Below are 18,913 nucleotides of genomic sequence, written 5' to 3'. Positions count from 1 at the left end.
CTCCCCCTCTCCCGCTCCTTCTCTCTCTCTCTCTCTCTCACTCTTTTTGTCTCAAATAAATAAAATCTTAAAAAAAAAAAAAAAAAGAGCAACTTTACAGATACCTCTTTGGGAAAAAGAACTAGCCACCTTATCCTTGAAAGTGTGAATGAGCAGAATGGATAATAATGCACACTATCCTGAACCTGTGTTTTAGCCTAGCTATTTTGAGAGGAGGATCAAACTTGAACTTGCATTGGGAGTCTTGCAAAGTGAGGATTCTGATTTAGTAAGGCCTCAGATTCTGCGTTTTTAAAAAAGATTTCTTTATTTATTTGCGAGGGAAAGAGAGAGAGAGAGAGAAACAGGCAGACAACACAAGCGGGAGGGGCAGAGGGAGAGGGAGAAAGAATCTCGAGTGGACTCCACACTGAGTGTGGAGCCCAACTCGGGGCTCAATCCCAGGACCCTGAGATCATGACCTGAACCGAAACCAAGAGTCAGACACTTAACCCACTGTGCCACCCAGGTGCCCTTCAGAATCTGCATTTTTTTTTTTTTTAAGATTTTTATTTATTTATTGAGAGAGAGAGAGAATGATAGAGAGCATGAGAGGGAGAAGCAGACTCCCTGCTGAGCAGGGAGCCTGATGTGGGACTCGATCCCGGGACTCCAGGATCATGACCTGAGTCGAGGGTAGTTGCTTAACCAACCGAGCCACCCAGGCACCCTGCATTTTTTTTTTTTAATGTTTTATTTATTCATGAGAGTCAGACAGAGAGAGAGAGAGAGAGGCAGAGGCAGAGGGAGAAGCAGGCTCCCCGCCTAGCAGGCAGCCCGATGCTGGACTCGATCCCAGGACTCTGGGATCATGACCTGAGCCAAAGGCAGACACTTAACGACTGAGCCACCCAGGTGCCCCCAGATTCTGCATTTTTAATAAACTTCCAGGTGCTGCTGGTGCTGCTGAGCCATGGATAACAATTTATGAGTAGCAAGGGCCTCTCTATGGCTGTGATGGTAGTAAGCTCACAGCTGCCAGGTCTGTGTCTTCAAAGTCGACTTCACATACTTGGCATTTGGAATCTGTTGACGAAGCTCATTGGATGAGAAGGTGGTGCTTATTCATGGAGCGATATTATCAAGCAGCCACTTCTCCATCCCTGGCAGGGTTTCCAGCTTTGGATACAGCTTGACTTTAGATGGGAATGTGCTGGAAGAATTTTTTCTTACAGCTTAAAAAAAGTTCTTGGTGAATGCCAGGAGGCCCAAGAAATCCATCATTTAAAAAGAAATTCAAAGTCCCAGCACTGTATGTAAAGTCTATGGTCAGCTGGCATTCTGCACCTTCCAGACAAATCAGTCTTGTACGGAAAGCCTGCTGCCCTGGGAAGCAGGCGCGTGTACGGCCCTAGAAGAAATCACAGGAAGTAATTAAACAGAGAAGGTCAGAGAAAGAGGAAGTGGTTGTGTTGTTTCTGATGCGAATAGCATTGTTGTTCCTGGGGATCCAGATGATGGTGTTTAAGTCTTCTGGAATGCGACTGCTTGGGGATTTGATTGTATTTAAATTGTAGCCCTTTCAGTTTATTCTTTTAGACAGCAATCTAGTTAGGAAATGAATTGCTTTTAGGTCTTATCAGAAATACCCACGTGCCTAAGCAGAAGTTTTAAGCAGGGAGTTGCTTATAGCTTGGCAAATTGCACCTAAATGAAATGAATGTCAAGACTATTAGAGGTTAATTTTAGGTGTCTGGAGTTCTCCTTAATTCTCCTGATTAAACACTTTAACATAATAGTTTCCTTAATTGGAATAATGATGGAATATTAGCATGCATATTAAACCATTTACCCAAATTTGAATAGGGTTAAAATGCAAATTATCCATCACTTGTCAGTGCTTACTCTTTAGAGATGATTCCTGGTGAGAGATGGGGAAAAGACTGGAATGTGAATCTGGATGGGGCTTTCCACTTGAGGCAGCATTGCTAGGAAAGCCAAGAATAGACCAGAGGACTGAAGTAAGTGAAGGACCCTTTGTTCCCCCAAAACAGTGGTACTAAAAATACCCCAACACTTATGATAGCAAAACTGCAACATGGGGGCGGATGTGGTGGGAAATCTGAAATGAACTGATGACCCTCTGGTTGTGTCTTCATTAGCCTGTCATATTTTTCTTTGACAGGAAGGTGATGAGAGCCTAAAGACACCCCCCCCCCCCGCAGCATTTAGATACCCCATCTGAAGTCTTGGTCTGATGCCACCACCCAGCAGTTCCCAACCAAGTGTCTGAGAACCCATAAACACTACAAGTGTCTGTGAACCAAATACATAATGTCACCCATTTGTATCTATTACTCTATTTCGATGTACATAGCTGCATTTATAGAATAATAAACCATGACCTCATTAAAATACTACACAATTCACGGTGGGTGTTTGTTGTATATTTTTTCTTAACTCACAGTCATTAACAAATGCAACTATAATCCCTGAGGAGGGGAGCTTGTATCCGAATTTTCTCCCTTTGAGTGTATATACTTAGAAAATTGGGAATCCCTGTGGCCCTCCTTCCGGATGTAAGAATGTAAGTGTGGTCATTCTGTAGGGGATGCATACGCAAGAGGGTGTGTTCCTACCCCAGGGCGGATTGGTTGGAAGGCCTGGGGAAAGTAAGGGCCAAGTTTAGTTGGAGGAAGAGAAGTTGAAAATGAGTCAGGACATCTCCCCTAGAGACTTGGCATGATGTTGGATCTTCTGATTAAAGGAGGGAGTGCTGGGGGCGTGAGTCTTCTCTGTCTTCAGTTCTTGCCCTTTTTAGCTCCCGAGGTCGGCATTGTCCAATACCTGTGCTGTGAAGCTCTCGGATGGATACCAAGCAGCAAAGAAGATGGCTACCCTGTTAACATGTACAGAGCTCTGGGAGTCAGGAAACTTAGGTTCCCATTCCTTCTTTGCCACCAGCCTGCTATGTGACCTAAGATGCCGAGCTTCTCCGGACTCTGCTTTCTCATCTCTAAAATAAAGGAGTTGAATAACATAACAATATTGAAGGACTCTTCTAGTTCCAAATATTTCAGGGAGAGTTAATGTTCAAAAAACTTATTCGTATTTATTTACAAGCATAATATATATTTTTTTAATTGAAGCATAGCTGACACACAATGTCTCATTAGTTTCAGGTGTACAACATAGTGATGCAGCAGCTCCGTACCTTATGCTGTGCTCACCACAAGTGTAGCTGCCATCTGTCACCCTACAACACCATTACCTGTATTCCCTATGTTGTACCTTTCATCTCTGTGACTTATTCATTCTGTAACTGGAAGCCTGTATCTCCCACTCCCCTTCACCCTTTTGCCCATCCCCCCACCCCACCTCCCTCCGCAACCACCATTTTGTTCTCTGTGTTTTATGGGTCTGTTTCTGCTTTGTTTATTTTGTTTTTTAGATTCCACATATAAGTGAAATCATTTGCTATTTGTCTTTCTCTGTCTGACTTATTTCACTTAGCATGACATCCTCTAGGTCTATCCATGTTGTTGAAAATGGCAAAATCTCCTTCCTTTTTATGGCTAATATTCCATGGTGTGTGTGTGTGTGTGTGTGTGTGTGTGTACCACATCATCTTTATCCATTTATCTATTGATGAACACTTGAATTGCTTCCATATCTTGGCTATTGTAAATAATACTACAATGAATATAGGAGTGTGTATATATCTTTTTGAATTAGAGTTTTGTTTTCTTTGGGTAAATCCCCAGTAGTGGAATTACTAGATTGCATGATATTTCTATTTTTAATTTTTGTGAGGAACCTCTATGCTGTTTTCTATAGTGGTTGCACCAATATACATTCCCACCAACAGTGCGTGAGTGTTCCTTTTTTTCCACATCCTCGCCAATATTTGTTATTTCTTGTTATTTTGATACTAGCCATTCTGACAGGTGTAAGGTAATATGTGGTTTTAAGTTGCCTGATGATTAGTGATTTTGAGCATCTTTTCATGTGTTTATTGCCACAGAATTCTTTTTTAAAACAGAGAAAAATACAAAGCAGAAATTAAAATACTTCTTGTTGCACCAGTCAGGGAAGAGTTCACTTTCAATGGGGTGGGTCTTGAATTTTAGAGAACTCAGGTAGGGATGGTGGTGGTATTTTGTGGGGAGGCACAGGTCAAGCCATATAGGGAGGAGGCATCTCTTGTCCAAAGCTTTCTTCCACAGGTAGAAAACTCCTTTTCTAGGTTTATGCTGGGGGAGCTCAGAGAAAGAGCTGGTTGAGTTGGCTGAGATTAACTTTAGAAGTTGAGTGCCAGGCTAACAAAGCACGTCTTTGGACATTTGTTCTTTAGGTAGGACAGAGCTGTTTAAGATTTTGAAACAAAGAGGTGATGATGTGATATGTTGGTAAATTCAAATTAGTTGAACTAGTTAGAGAGTGCAGGCGAGGCTGGAGTCAAGGAGGCTGCTAATAATTGTTGCTTTGCCATACCTGGGCAGGACTTTTCTCTCTGGCCTTAATGGAATGCAGTAGGTATTGCAGTAAAAAGTTTTGTCCCAAGGAGGGTGTCGTTATGCTTATTGGAAGATGGTCAAATGTGCTGTGAAATTCAGAACATTACTTTGTAGATCAAACTTACAGTTTGGGAATAACCCAAGTAAGTGTTTTTTTGTTTGTTTTTACTATTGTTACTTCTGCAGAAACACAGCACTGATCTGTTGAAATTGCCCTTGTGATGCACAGGATATATTGCCCTTCCTCAGTAGAGTAAAATGGTTGCAATTAGGTCATAAAATTATAGAACTGGAGAGGATCTTAGGAAAATACCATCTCGGCTCCCTTCTTTTACATGTAAATCGCAGTCCAGGGAGGTCGAATGAGTATACTGGGGTCACCACGCTAGTCTGTGATTTGGGATATGTCAGTGAGCAGATGTCATCTAGCCTTGGTTCCAGTCCTGTTTTGGGCACTATGTTAAACATTCATGACAATTGCTGTCTTCAAGTTGTGGAACCCCCAGGAGACAGGATAAAGATGGTAGAAATAATTCGGGTTAACGTGGTCCATGTAGATGGTGAACCATCAACACTGAACAGATTGCTAGCTTTGGTCAGCTCTTGTGCAATAGGTTGCAATGGATGAGCTTGCCAAATGCTGTCCCTGTGTGGCTCACCTGCAGACAGCAGGTAGGAGTCCTGAGGTCTGACTTCCACGTGTTGTGTTTCAGGGACAAAAGGGTTAGGAGTAGAGAAAGAGGAGGGCCTCTTTCAGCTTGCCCTTCTGGGAGAGAGGAGATGAGCCCTTAGATGAAAAATTGAAATACATGTGATGTTCCAAGGTTTTTGCCCCTGGGCACCAGCAAGAAAGTTTTGAAACATTACCTCTGCTTGTTCTTCCTCCCTAGCTCCAGTGCCTTCTGTTCTCCCCATGTGTTTGCTTTTGATGTTAACTGCCAAGGCAATGTGGTAATAGACAGCAGGAAGTAATATTTGATATGCAGTCTCGTGGGGTGGGGGTAGGTGGATGCCAGGATGGGAAGGGTGGCGGTTTTGGCACATTAGTGTGAGAACACTGCATGCTTCTAAGCCAACAGGTGCTGTTACAGCTAAGGAGGGAAGGAAACAGTTGACCACCTGGTCATATAAGAGCATTTTTATGGTAGCTTTCTACTTTAAGTTTTTGTAAGGTCACTGCCCCATAGGTTGAACCCAGATAAAGTTGGGATTATCCTCTGTACCAAACACAGGTAGTGTTGTAGCCAAGGGCTTGTAGACACCTAGGCTTGAGGAAGAATGAAAATAATTTCCAAACCAAGACACTATCCCCATGAGCCAACGGTCCCACAGACAGGCTGGGAGGACACACTCTACTTTGCCACAGTGAAACTTAATCCATTTCCCATTCCTGCTTTGAAACCATAGTCTTCAGTCAGGACTCCCCCTGGGATAACAAGATTTCTACTGCTTGTGTAGTATAGGAAACTTGTATTTTTAAAAACTTTCTTTCTCTTGGGCTTCTATCCACCCCTCCCTTTTGTTTCTTCTTGTTAATCCCCTTCAGCTGGGCATTCTTCTCATTCATAAAGTAAAAGGGTCCCTTGTGAGCCTGAAGATTCCCATGTGGAGTTTCAGGCTCCTAGTTCAGTGCTTTTGGATCATCCAAACCATGTGGGTTGTTTGGTTGTAAATGATGGATCCCCCTTCCACATTCCTCTTATTCCACAATGAGCAGCACAGCAGTGACCAGGAGAATTAGACAGGTGTGGACCACCCACCACCCCTGGCATGCAACCTGAAACAGACCTCCCCCCAACCCCAACTGTCCTAACAAGGACAATTTATCAATATAACAAGAGGCCCTAAGGGTGGAGCATATCTGGGGTTGGTTTAGGATGCATGGCCCTTCCTACTTTCCAGTCTTAAACCTTTCTCATCCCTAGATGAATTGAATTCGAATTTCACCTCCACTCTGTGTGTCATTATTAAAGTAATAATTCTAACACGCCTTAGACTAATCAGGATTTGGAAGAGGGGAAGTGGGGAATGCCCAACCAAACCTAGAGGGTCGTAACCAACCAAGATGGCTAGGGAAAATTTTCTCTTTTTAAAGATCCTGGGTGACAGATGTTAACTAGATTTATTGTGGTGATCATTTCACAGTATATACAAATATCGAATCATGTCATACACCTGAAAGTAACATAATGTTATATGTCAATTATATCTAAAAAAATAAATAAAGACACCCCCCCCGCACCTCCCCAGCTTGTCACTACCATTAATTTATCCTACTGTGCCGTCTTGGAGGGTATTCAGAAGGCAACACACCTCCATATCTGTAAATGGGAATGTTCTGAGAAGTGTTCCTCCTCCTTTTCCCTTCTCTCTTGATTCCAACTCATTTAAGTTGGATAACAAATCATTATTAAGGGAGGAAGATACCAAATTAATGGTACATGTGAAGCGAGATCATAAGAGACAAAAAATAAATTCTAATTGCTGATCCAAGAGGTCTTTTATTTAATAAAAAAATTCTAAAGCATATGAAAACTCACCTACAGCTGCCCAAAATTATGACTGTTTTTTATTATTTTTAAAAAAGGTTTTGCTAAAACCTTGAGCACCCTATTAACTTGGTGATGTAATGCAGTTGCTTTTAGGATACATGTTTGGCTATTTTAATAGTTAAAGTAGTAAATATAGGTTTTGTTTTGTTTTCTTTAGTGGAGTGGAACCAGTTATTTTGCAGGAAACAAGAATAGTTTTTGCATTTGATTTTTGAATGCAAAAATCAACGTGAGACCGTTATTTGCTCGAATTTAAAGGAAAATAAAGTTATAGAATCATATGCTTTTGCCTAGAAATAAAAATACAGTGACTTAAAACAGATGTCTCTGACAAACACTGATGCCAGGTTTTAAGATTGTAGCTTGTCACCCAGAACTAGGAGAAAATGGGACACAGTCTTGAACAACAATGTAAATGTACTCAATGCCACTGAACCATATGCTTAAAAATGGTTAGAACGGTAAATTTTATGTTATGTATATTTTGCCACAATTAAAAAAAAAATCAAACCAAAAAAAAAAAATGGGACTGAAGTCAGCTAATGGCTTAATAAGAACTCCAGAAAAATGGCAGCTTGAGCATGACCGTCTGGGCCTGTGCACCTCAGACTCTGAATCTTCTATTTAGAATCCTCTTGTAGATTGCTCGTTCCCGGTCTACCCTTAGTGCCCTACATCCCCTCTCTGCTCCTCCCCTCAAAAAAGCTCCCTTCACGGAAGTTTGAGGCAGATGAATTTGAATTTGAGATTATTCCAGCGGCACTCAGTCGTGTGGCTTCTAAAGGTTCCTGCATTTCTTTCTAGACTAATGTGTCTTTTTTTTTTTAAGATTTTATTTATTTATTTGACAGAGACAGCGAGAGAGAGGGAACACAAGCAGGGGGAGTGGGAGAGGGAGAAGCAGGCTTCCCGCGGAGCAGGGAGCCCGATGCGGGGCTCAATCCCCGGACCCTGGGATCATGACCTGAGCCGAAGGCAGATGCTTAACGACTGAGCCTCCCAGGTGCCCCCTAGACTAATGTGCTTGACAAGGGGTTGGAATCTCTGAGAAAGGGCTAAAGATCCAAACAGCTTTGCCAGGAGCGCTACCACCACCACTGGTCTTGATTTTGGGTGGTGGGGCAATGAGCCCCTCCCAGCCAGGGAGACCAGGGTTGAGGGTCAGCTCATTACAGAGTGACCAACCGATATGGCCTTGGGCAAGCACTTGGCATCCAGAGAGCCTCCGTGCTTCTCAGGTAGAACAAGAATGCTGATCCGGATGTTGTGACAACCATGTGGGATAATGATGCAAAAAAGTGTGCTAACACACGTGTAAAAAGCAAACAAGCCAGTCTGCCCTTCCTCCTTTCCCCTATTTGGAGACCAGCAGATTGCTAAACTGGCGGGTGAAATTAAGAATCACTTAATTCAGACGTGTGAGAGTGAATGTGTGCCATAGTGCACGGCTGTGAGGAAACAACCTGCTCCTTGACAATGTCAGGCCCTTTTTTGGTGTTTTTAAGAGTTGATGTTTCTCTCTTTATGTAGTTTTACTAGTAGCATGTTGGTGTAAATTGGATTGTTAGCATTTCTGAGGTGGCGTGCCCCTAGAGTGGGAATATTGGCAACTTTTTATATAGATTTTGTGAATTTTTCAATAAACTACACAGTAACTCTTACCAACAAGTACTCATTCTTGATTGTTGAAAATTTATACTCATTCATAAACTGTTTATAGATTTGACACTTGCTGGCCTTGGGAAAACTTAAGTCACCACATCACCACATTTGATACTTAATTTGGTAATCTCTGTGTCCACTAGAAAAAACAAATGTTATAATGAGCTGCTGTGATAAGCTCTTGGGGATAGGGTTATTCATGGTCGAGGGCACAGTTGTCCATATGAAAGTACCCCCCCCTTTTCCTCCCCCTCCCAGGATTGAAAGGATCTGAAGATCTTACCAATTCAGGGAGCTGAGAAGCATGCCCTGTTCCACCACGCTGGATGGCCCTTCAGTTTCTACTTGGACACTTCTGTGATAAGGACCCCGCGTGCCCAGTGACTTGGGCATGCAGCTCTGATTGTCGGCGAGTTCTTCTATGGAACCACTGTCCACAGCAGTTCTGACCGCCCTGCTGATACATGAAGGCAGTGCTTGCTGTCTTCTGTTGGCCAGGCATTATCCCAGTGTCCTTATCAGTGTTCAGGTTCAACCCTCTCTCTCATAAAATGGGGGCCCAGAATTGGAGGTGCTTTTCCAGATGCAGCCGACTCTTAGACATTGTGATATTTGCCTCTCTTCATGCAGTCTAGGGTGGTGGGGGGCCATGGTCCGTATAAAGGCACCAGGCTGTTTGCATCAAAAATGCATGCTGCCCATGCTGAGCCTGACGCTGGATATATTGGTCACCCTCAGCTGCTGTGGGCTTTAGAGCAGTAGACCTCTGTCCCTGTGACAGGGCAAAAGGGAGGCCCTCTTTGTGCTAGCCTGAGCACTTAGGTATCCTCTTGGCTCTTGGTGTGCTGGGCGCAGATAGGGACGAGCATTCCCTCCTTTCCCGAAGGAAATCTCCACTTCTAGGTGAGGTACTCTAGTGTTTTGTATTCCCTGGATGGTATTCTCTGGCACGGGTGCAGAAGGACAGGCAAGGAGGGGAATGAGCTGCTAATAGCATTGAAATTGGTGTTTCTCAAAGCTGGTCCTGGGCCACCTAGTCCATCTGTAGTCTAGCTGGCTGGTTAAAAATGCACATGTCTGCAGCCCCCCCACCCCCACCCCCAGACGTCCTGGATCAGCCTCTCTGGGGTATGGCCCAGGGAATCTGCATCTTTGAAAAGCTCCCCAGGTGATTCCTCTGACTGCAAGCCAGGAGATCCACTTCCTAAATTGTAATTACATCCTTGATGTTCATTTTCCTAATTGTCCAACTACTGAGTACTCAGGAATCTTAAAGGCCACCTTTGAGCCTTACTCCAGCCACCCAGTGCTTTTAATAGTTCCTGAGTATGTGTTTACACAATCTGCATTTTATGAAGTCCATAAAGACATATTTACCCAACAAGTCACCAAAGGCGCTCCAAAGGTCAGTTTTCCTCGACTTCTATGAAAGGTTCTTAACTCAAAGTCAATTAACACCAAGATAGACACCAATTAAGGCAAGGAAGTGAGCTGTTGAGGCCAACATTCCATCCGTAACTTTTGTCCCCTGTTGTAGCTTAGTTTTACAAGTCACGTCACATAACCTCTACACGTGTGGCCAGTTGCAGCATACAGGTGAACGTGCCATTTGTCATGTCATCGTGTGGGAGTGTGTTTAAAAGCATGTAATTTAAGTAACTATGAAAGGATGCCATGTTAGCACTTTTGCAGCTGACCGACTCGCCCTCCCCATGGCAAGTGGAGGGGAGATCGCAGGAAGGCTAGGGAAGAAGGGCAGGGCCACTCAGGCTTCTGCAGTGTTGCTTTCAGAGCCTGTGGTCCAATGAGTCTTGCCTGGGTCCGGAGCTAGGTCCAGAGCTGGGATTTCCTCGTTTCCAGAGAACAGTTCCTCAGAAGAATTGCAGGAAGATTAGTTGAGATAATGTGGATCACGTGCTTCACACAGCGCCTGGTACATGGAAAGCAATCAGTTTAGAAATGGGCATCTCCTGCAGCTGATGATGATGATTATAACAAATTGACGACCCTGAGAGAGAACAAGCCCTTTAAGTTAGCAGTTGCAGTAGGTCAGGAGCCTCTGTTGGCAGATTTTCCCCAGTGAAGGCTCAGGGAAGCCTCAGGTCCTCCTGCGGCGGCTGGGACCGCATCCCGACACCATCTGGGCACCGCACACTGACAACCATTCCTCGGGGGAAAGGTATGGAAGTGCAGCAGGCTCCTGGTTTCACCGGAGACTCCGTGCGTGACGTTTTTCAACCTAACTTCTTACCTATAAAAGCCCCATCCTTAGGAGGAAAAAGCTAGTTCCTCTTTTGATTTGATTTGGGAACCATTTTTAGTTAGGTTAAGAACTGGGATGGGGAGTACAAACAGTGATGTGAAAAGAGCCTCTGCCTGAGAAGGTATACCAGATGCCACCAGCGTGCCGAAGAGCCCAGCGTGGGCAGGGAGGAGGGACCGCCGGTGCAGGCTACGTGCAGATTCCCTGGCATCAGCACATGAGTTAGAACCCTTTTTTCATCCCCACATTTAAAATTATTATTAGTCTTCATCAGGAAACAAAATTCCCATTACTAGAGGTGAGGCTCTTTATTCTTTTTTTTAAATGATGTCCAAGGTGCGTATTGCTCAGAGCTACGTTATAGGAAGGCAGTAGGGGCTTCTTGGTAAAAACCAGAGGATTTAGACCAGTGCTGTCCAGTAGAAGTACAATGTGAGTCACGGAAGTCGCTTTCGATGTTCTGGTGGCAGTAAAGAAAAAATTAAATACGAACAGGTGATTTTAATTTTAATTCAATACATCTAAATTATTTCAACATGTAATCAGTATTAAAAATTAGTGCAATATTCTGCATTTTTTTGCCTATCACGTCTTTGAAATGCAGTGTCTTCCACTTGCACCACATCTCATGGGGCCGGGCTGTTTGCAGGGCTCGTGGCCACATGTGCCCAGTGCCTGCTGTGAGGTGGTGCACCTCTAGCCTAAAGCACACCCAGCTGTGGACTCCACTCTGCTGCTTACTAGCCGCGAGACCGGGGCTAAATTAACTGAACTTTTCAAAGCCTCACATGTAAAAAAGGGACCACAGTACCTACTTTTCTGGGCTGTTTTTTTAATTCAAATGATGTATGTACATAAACTGATGGGTCTGTGAAGAGGTGCTCTGTCAATAGCATCTACGAATTTTGAGATAACCACTGTGTGTTGTGTAGGGTGTGGCTGAAAAGTGAAGGCTGATTATGAAAGTCAATTGTAGGGCGATATCTGTGGGCCGAAGAAGAATTTCAAAAAATCTGACCCGGTTCCTGGGCCTCTGGCCTTGCATCTTGTACGCAAGCATTGGCAGGGGGCTCGGGTTCTGGTCAGTGCAATTTGTCTAGCGCTCTGTGACCAGTTCAGAGAAGAAGGCGGACGGGGAATCGCGGTGGCATCATGAAAACGGTCTCCGCCTCCGAGGCGGGGCAGCCGGTTTCAAATTCTGACTGCCCTTTATAGTGCATTTTTCATCTTTCCAAACTTTGGCATTTTCGTCTCTTAAATGGTACTAATCCTAGGAGGCTTGTGAGGATTCAGTTAGACACAGCACATGACAATCTGCTGTGGCGTCTGGCACATCGGAGGTACCTAATACGTGAATGTGACTGGCTTCCAGAAAGCAGTTCCATCTTGTCGACGGGGCCTAAGGGCTGAACAGAAGGGAAGGATCATGCCCCTCTGGTAAGCAGCTCGAAAGAGGGAACCAGCAAGAGAAGAGAGGGGCGCCTACAACTGGTCTTGTGAGAAACTATCCAACTATCTCTGGAACTGAAAGCACACTGATTAATCCTGTCTAAGCCAAGTGAATGTGCGTGGAGGATCTAGAACTCCTCATCCATTTGGTTCATTGAATACTGAGATTCTCCTAGGCTGTGCCAAGGATTTGTGACTATGCAGCGTTCCGAAGGGGCTCTGGCAAAGAAACAGGAAATAGGAAGAGAGGGGGCACGGCCTGGGTGGGTGGCGTATCGGGGAGTTACCCTCCACACACGGGCTAGGTCATAAACATTTTGATAACATTTTTTTTTTTTCCTGTCCCTTTTAGTCCTCTGGCTTCCTTACCCGGCTTTCAGTAATTTTGTTTTTCTGGAGAAGAAAATGACTACTAGAGCGTTGCACTTTCTTGTGTTAGTAGTATTTGAAGACACTCCCAAGAATCAAAGGGAGAAATGTTCTCAAAATGGAGTTCTGGGGTTACCTGTGTCCCTAAGGTGAAGCATGAGGGGATGCGATGTCTTCAGAGATCCAAGGACAGACAAGTGAGTCAGCCAGCCAGAGAGAATAAATGCAAGTTGATCTTTTGATTTAAGCAAACCAGACACCAAAATCTAGATTTGCAAAGCACATGAATGCGGGTGTGTGTGACAGTCACTGTACACAAAGACTCAGCATAAAATTGCTTTAAATAGGCAGCACCCCCGCCCCCAGCCTTGAGCTGCGAGAAACTTTGCATGCTGTGTATCCACCTCTTTGATTTATCAGCAGCTCTCTTGCATCTGTGGCCACATAGCAATAGATGAGAGCCCCTTTGCACGGCATCTTTACTTGATGAGGATAATTTAAATGGCCCAAAGATTATCGTTTGATAGTTTTTCACTGCATGCGGGGTTTTCCTTAAATTCAGGCGTAGGTATTAATCCTATTCTCCCCCCTACCACCACCACACACACATACAGATGTGTAGCCACCTCAGCTGTTAAGCTGTGATTTGTGAGTTTTCTCATGGTCCGCTCACATTAGCTGTGAGGTCAGAGACTTTCCAGGGTGGGACTTTGAGCTATGAATAAAGGAGCTGAGTGCCCCATTTGAGAAAGAGACTGAACTTTCCACTGCCCCAAGTAGTGTCCAGTGACTTGGAATAGAAGCCCGTGTGAGCCGCCCCGGCAAGTGGCTTGGTGGAGAGCCCTGCCTCACTTGTGGGTCTGAGCTCTCAGGAAAGGTGGATCTTATCTCGAAGGAAGTGGTGGCTCCCTTTATCAGGCCATTCTGGCAGAACAGGTTTGCTCCCAACAAAGGAGAATTTGATGTTAACTATTTCTGGCCTGTCTCTCACCTGCAGCCAAGGAGGGCTGATTTGCCTAGCCCAGAAAAGGTGAAATGACACATTCTGAAGTGTGTGGTGCTACCTGCCCCCAACCTTCCATCCCCTGTCCACAAGCCCCCCCCCCCAGAGATTAAAAAGTCAGGACATTTCAGGTGCAGTTCACAGACAGTATAAGGACCAACTTCGTTTCCACAACCATTTAGGCCCCTGTCACCGTCTCTCTAAAAGCTTCTCGCAGTCTTGGAGACAGACGGGTGCACAGACAGGAGCAGATAGAACATTGGGTCCCACCAAGCAAAACTAGGCTCTTGCATCTAAGGGAAGGAGGAAGGGGGCACATGGCTGGTGTTGCTGTTTTTAACATTTCAACTGATTATTCTTGACCACCATGAAGAGAGAATAATAAGAAGGGTGTTGGAGGATTAGAAAATTTGTAGGTTTGGGTGGAGAGGACTAGGAAATCCTGTTTTCTCACATTTTCTCTGGGGGTGCAAGTTCAGGGTTTGCTGCTGCTGGGATGGTGTTTGTGGCTCTGGCATTTTGCCCAGGGCTGAGGTGCTTGCTCTCCTGACTTAAGGTCAGCGTTAGCAGCTCCAGGGAGTGTCCATCAACAACATCTCGACTGGAAGCACCATGTTACAGATGAAGATCCTGAGGCTCGGGAGCTAAACCCAGGTCACACAATTGCGTAGCGAGAGTGTGGTTGGCCTGGTTGTTTTCTCTTCCCACAGGGATCATCCAGATGAGTGCCTGGGAGAAAGGGATGTGCGCTGCTGTCCATCGCAGGGGTCAGCGGGGGGGATTCGGTAGGACTTTGGAAGAGTTCCTGAAGGAAAGGGCAACAGTCACTCTGCAAAGAGGTCCTGGGCCTCCTCAAACAGGAGTGCCCTTGGGGGGTAGGGGGAGAGGAGGAGGAGGAGGAGGGTGGATGAGCCTGAGGACTTGTGGAGGAGCTCAGATGTAGCTGCTTAAATTAGTTCAAAGTGAGAAATGTAATTACTATACTTGCTCCAACCAAATGTCTGAACATTGTTATAAAATGAGGTGTAATCACAGAAGAGAAGATTGCAGTGCGGCATTACTCCCACAAAATAGCCTTTTGTGTTCTCTGGAGCCCTGTGGTGCTGATTAATCTTTTGGGGGTGTGTTGAAGTCCCATTAAGTTCAGGTGTGTGTATTGGATATAATTGGGGGAGGGGGGCAGTTTTGTTCCTGCTCATTTGGACAGTCATTCACAGTTTGCATCTGTGACAAGTTTGTGATGAAGGAAAAAAGAATCACCATTAAACATTTTAGTGCAATATTTGAGGCCAGAATAAACTAAGATCTAAGCAAGAGGAAAAACCGAGGAAGATGTGTGGCACCTGGCCCTCTTTAACTGCTATTTGAGTGATGAAAGATGAAACAGGTACTTGGGTGACTCCCTGGACCAGTATCTTGTCCACCGAGCCGAAAGTGCTTTAAGGAGGCAAATGGAGCCCCAATTCTGCCGTTTGTTAGTCATGTGACCTGGAGAAGCTGATCAACTCCAAGCCTTCTTATTTCTCTTCTGGAAGATGGGCCAATGTATGCACAGTGACATGAGATAACTCCTGGCACAGAAGAAAGCACAAAGTAAATATTAGCAAGCTGCCATTATCGTCATTATTCTGATCATGTTTATCGTGTTTCTGCCACATGTGTAACCAAAGAAAGTGGAGAACGCAAGGTCTGTTAGGGAGCGCATGGCTGGAGCTAAGTGAGGTTGGTCCAACAGAGGTTCCTCCAGAGGTTTCCCGGGCCAGGTGTTGGGGAGGGAGGGATTTGTTTGGCAGAAGGGAAAGGTGATGATGTTCAAGCTGGGGAGGTGGTGCATGGGACGACTGAGCTGTGTGCATTTATAAGAAACGGACACACGGTTTTGTAGACCTAAAAACCTGTACTCTTTGATAAAGGTGGCTTCTCTGTGATCTTGTGTTCCCAAACTTGGATCTGTTGACTCTCTAGCTCCCCAAAGCCTGAGGGTCCATTCTGTGCATAGTAGGGTTTATTTAGTTCTGAGAGGTCAGGGCATTGGCCTGGTTTGTTCGTCGTGTGCAGTGCCTGGCATGATAGGAGGCCGGCAGCATCTGCCAAATGAACGAATAGGGGAACAGTATGAATGACTATCTACATTAAATTATACATGTTCCTTGAGAAACTCCCTGAGAAAGTTGCCATTACCGAAACTGTTTAGCCATCCAATAAAGAGAGGAGAAAGACTTTTAAAACATTTCGTTTGGTCATAGTTAAGTTGTAGAAACTTGTTTTTATACCTACTCACCATGCAGTTTATTAATATACTTAATATATGTGATTAATTTTGCGAGTATATTTGATTACAGATTTTAACTTCATTTGACAGGGTTGCCTGCCTACACACAATCCTTAAAACAATTAAGGGGAGCATGAACATCCCTTTTTCAGAAACTGATTATGCTGCTGCTTCTGAAGTCGTGTTGGTATTCACCTGATGATCACAGTGCGCAACCAGTGCTGGGAGGCGCCTGGGTGGCTCAGTCGGTTAAGCGTCTGCCTTCGGCTCAGGTCATGATCCCAGGGTCCTGGGATCGAGCCCCACATCGGGCTCCCTGCTCCGCGGGAAGCCTGCTTCTCCCTCTCCCACTCCCCCTGCTTGTGTTCCCTCTCTCGCTGTGTCTCTGTCAAATAAATAAATAAAAATCTTAAAAAAAAAAAAAACAGTTTCGGGACGTCCAGGCCTCCTAGACCCGGAGCTTTGCTGTGCATGTGCATCACCCGGGGGTTTGACTAAGCTTTGGGTTCCCAGTCAGCCCGTCTGGAGTGGAGGGGCTCAGGGTCTGCGTTGCTAGTAAGTTGTTAGATGCCATTCCTGTTGCTCTCTCGGGACCATACTTTGAGTAGCAAGACTTCAATTTGTATTATTTTGAGGCTTTTCTTTGTGTTCTAAAGGTGTCTAGCATATCTTCTTCTAAATGTTGACTTTTATACTTAATTTCTTCTGGAAATAGCTGTTTCCTTAGAAGGGCTATTGTTTGGTTCGCCTGTGGTTAGTACGGCACAGCCAAGTGTAGCTGCTCCGAGAAGCTTGGACATTGTAGGATTCCCTGTAAGCCTTTAGTGAAGGCTGATGTTTTATATTTGGCTTTGGGGAATTATTTGGGCTTTTTGGATGTAAATCAAATGTTACTTGTTGCAGTGTTTGGCAACAGGTATGGATTGTGCCAATAAAATTCTTGGGCAGAAGTGTAAAATGCCCCAAACATGGTAGATTCATTTCTGCTTCTCAGTTTTTGACCAAATGTGCTCATCATTGTCTAACTTTTTTTAGTTGATACTGAATCACACTTTCTGGAGTCTTGCAAAAGAAAAACTAGTTACAATTCTTTGCATAGCTGTACCATGCCTATTGATTTTAATAATTTCTGAATTTTTAGAGCATTTCTTCAGATGCAGCTACTTTGTGGGACTCCATTACTCTAATTCAGGCAATAATATAGGTGTGAGTTTAACTTCCAGTTTGTCTTAAGATGCTGTGATTGCATAGTGAACTATGATAGGAATTACTGTTCATTCACTAGTGAGGCTTCACCCGCTTTGGTGCTGGGGGCTCAAACCTGCCCCCTTCTCCTTTTTTCTCTCTAAGAGAGAGAGGCTTGCCTGAGTGGTATCTAGTCCAATGGCTTTGCAGACTGTCTGTGTGCAGATGACTCAGATTGATTTCTCCAGGCTGGCCATTCCCAGAACTCCAGATGTGTCCAAGTATCACCACATGGAGGTCTAGGATGCATCTAAACTTAAATATCCAAAACAACTTCTGATCCCTGAAAAATGGGCATCCCACTCACCCAACCTTCCCTGTCTTGACAAATGACACCACCATTCCCTCAGTGGTCCAGGTCCCAAATCTCATGGTATCTTTGATCCCACTTTCCTGTATTGCCTGTTTGCATCTAATTCATCAACAGAGTGGTTGTTCCTTCGTGACAAAATAAAATTGAACTTTTTTCCTCTTTGCAGTTACCTCCCTTGGTCAGGCTGCACGATCTCTCCCCTAAAGCACTGCTGGAGCCCTCTGGCACTCTACCTCACTCTTGCCCTCTGTATAATACGTTTTCTGCAGAGTAGTCAAATGATCTTTACAGAAACCACATTGTTTCATGTCTCTTGTTCCCTGGAAACTTCTGACCCGCTTTACCAATCCCCGGATTCTTTCGTTGGCCTGGATCGATCATTCTCCTCATTTGGTACCATTCTCTTGGAAGCAGGCCAGCTCTTTTCTTGTCTCCGGGTTTTTGTATTGGCCATTCCCTCTGACTGAAATGCTGTTCCTCCTGCCTTTCCCATCATTGGCTCCTTCCTCATAATTGTATCTTGAGTTTAAATGTCAGCTCCTCTGGGATGCCTTCCCTGACTCTGGTCACGCTCTTACCTCATCCAGTTTTAAATCTGTGCAGGATTTAATCACTGTCTGTTGAATTACACGTTCATGGTCTGTCTCCCTGTCCATGAGCAGGAACCTCCTCTGTCTTTTCTCTAGTGTGTAATAGTGCTTAGAAAGTGCCTGAATACAGTGGAATCTCAAGTATTTTTGACTTTATCTTGAATGCAGAGAACTTTAGAGTTCTACCAGCATTGGTGTTTATTTACTACTGTTGGGGCAAAAAGTAAAATAATAAACATAATCATTTCTAAGGATTTTTTGCTTTGTTTTGTTGTAGTATAAAGAAATTTCCAGAGTATATCCGAAGGTGAGGTCCTGCAGCTGCAGGTCTGCATAAAGCAACTGACCCTCCTAGTGATGTCTGAGCTCCTAGGAAACCAGTGTGCCTTTACAGTTACCTTGGGAAAAAAAAAAATTAGCAGATGTTTGTGTGTTTTAATCCTCTGAGTTGCAGTTAATGATCTGTGGGTGAGGGGCGCCTGGGTGGCTCAGTCGGTTAAGTGTCTGCCTTCAGCTCAGGTCATGATCCTGGGGTCCTAAGATCAAGCCCCGAGTCGGGCTCCCAATTCTGTGGGGAGCCTGCTTCTCCCTCTTCCTCTGCCTGCCGATCCCCCTACTTGTGCGCTCTCTGTCAAATAAATAAATAAAATCTTAAAAAAAAAAAAAAATCTGTAGGTGGTCTAAATGTTTGCATTTAGT

At 44.6% G+C, this 18,913-nt stretch overlaps 1 protein-coding gene across 1 annotated transcript in view; it reads left to right on the top strand.

The window, feature by feature from the left end:
• The window catches only part of SPRED2 (sprouty related EVH1 domain containing 2), a 115,087-nt gene that overhangs the window by 10,543 nt on the left and 85,631 nt on the right, over window positions 1-18,913 (top strand). The gene's annotated exons all lie outside the window — the stretch shown is intronic.

The sequence above is a fragment of the Leptonychotes weddellii genome, chromosome 10 (genome assembly GCF_054177405.1).
Source record: "Leptonychotes weddellii isolate Sample4059 chromosome 10, ASM5417740v2, whole genome shotgun sequence".
NCBI classification, from domain to species: Eukaryota; Metazoa; Chordata; class Mammalia; order Carnivora; family Phocidae; genus Leptonychotes; species Leptonychotes weddellii.
Note: the sequence above shows the minus strand (reverse complement) of the source record. Positions and strands in the feature narration are given on the sequence as shown.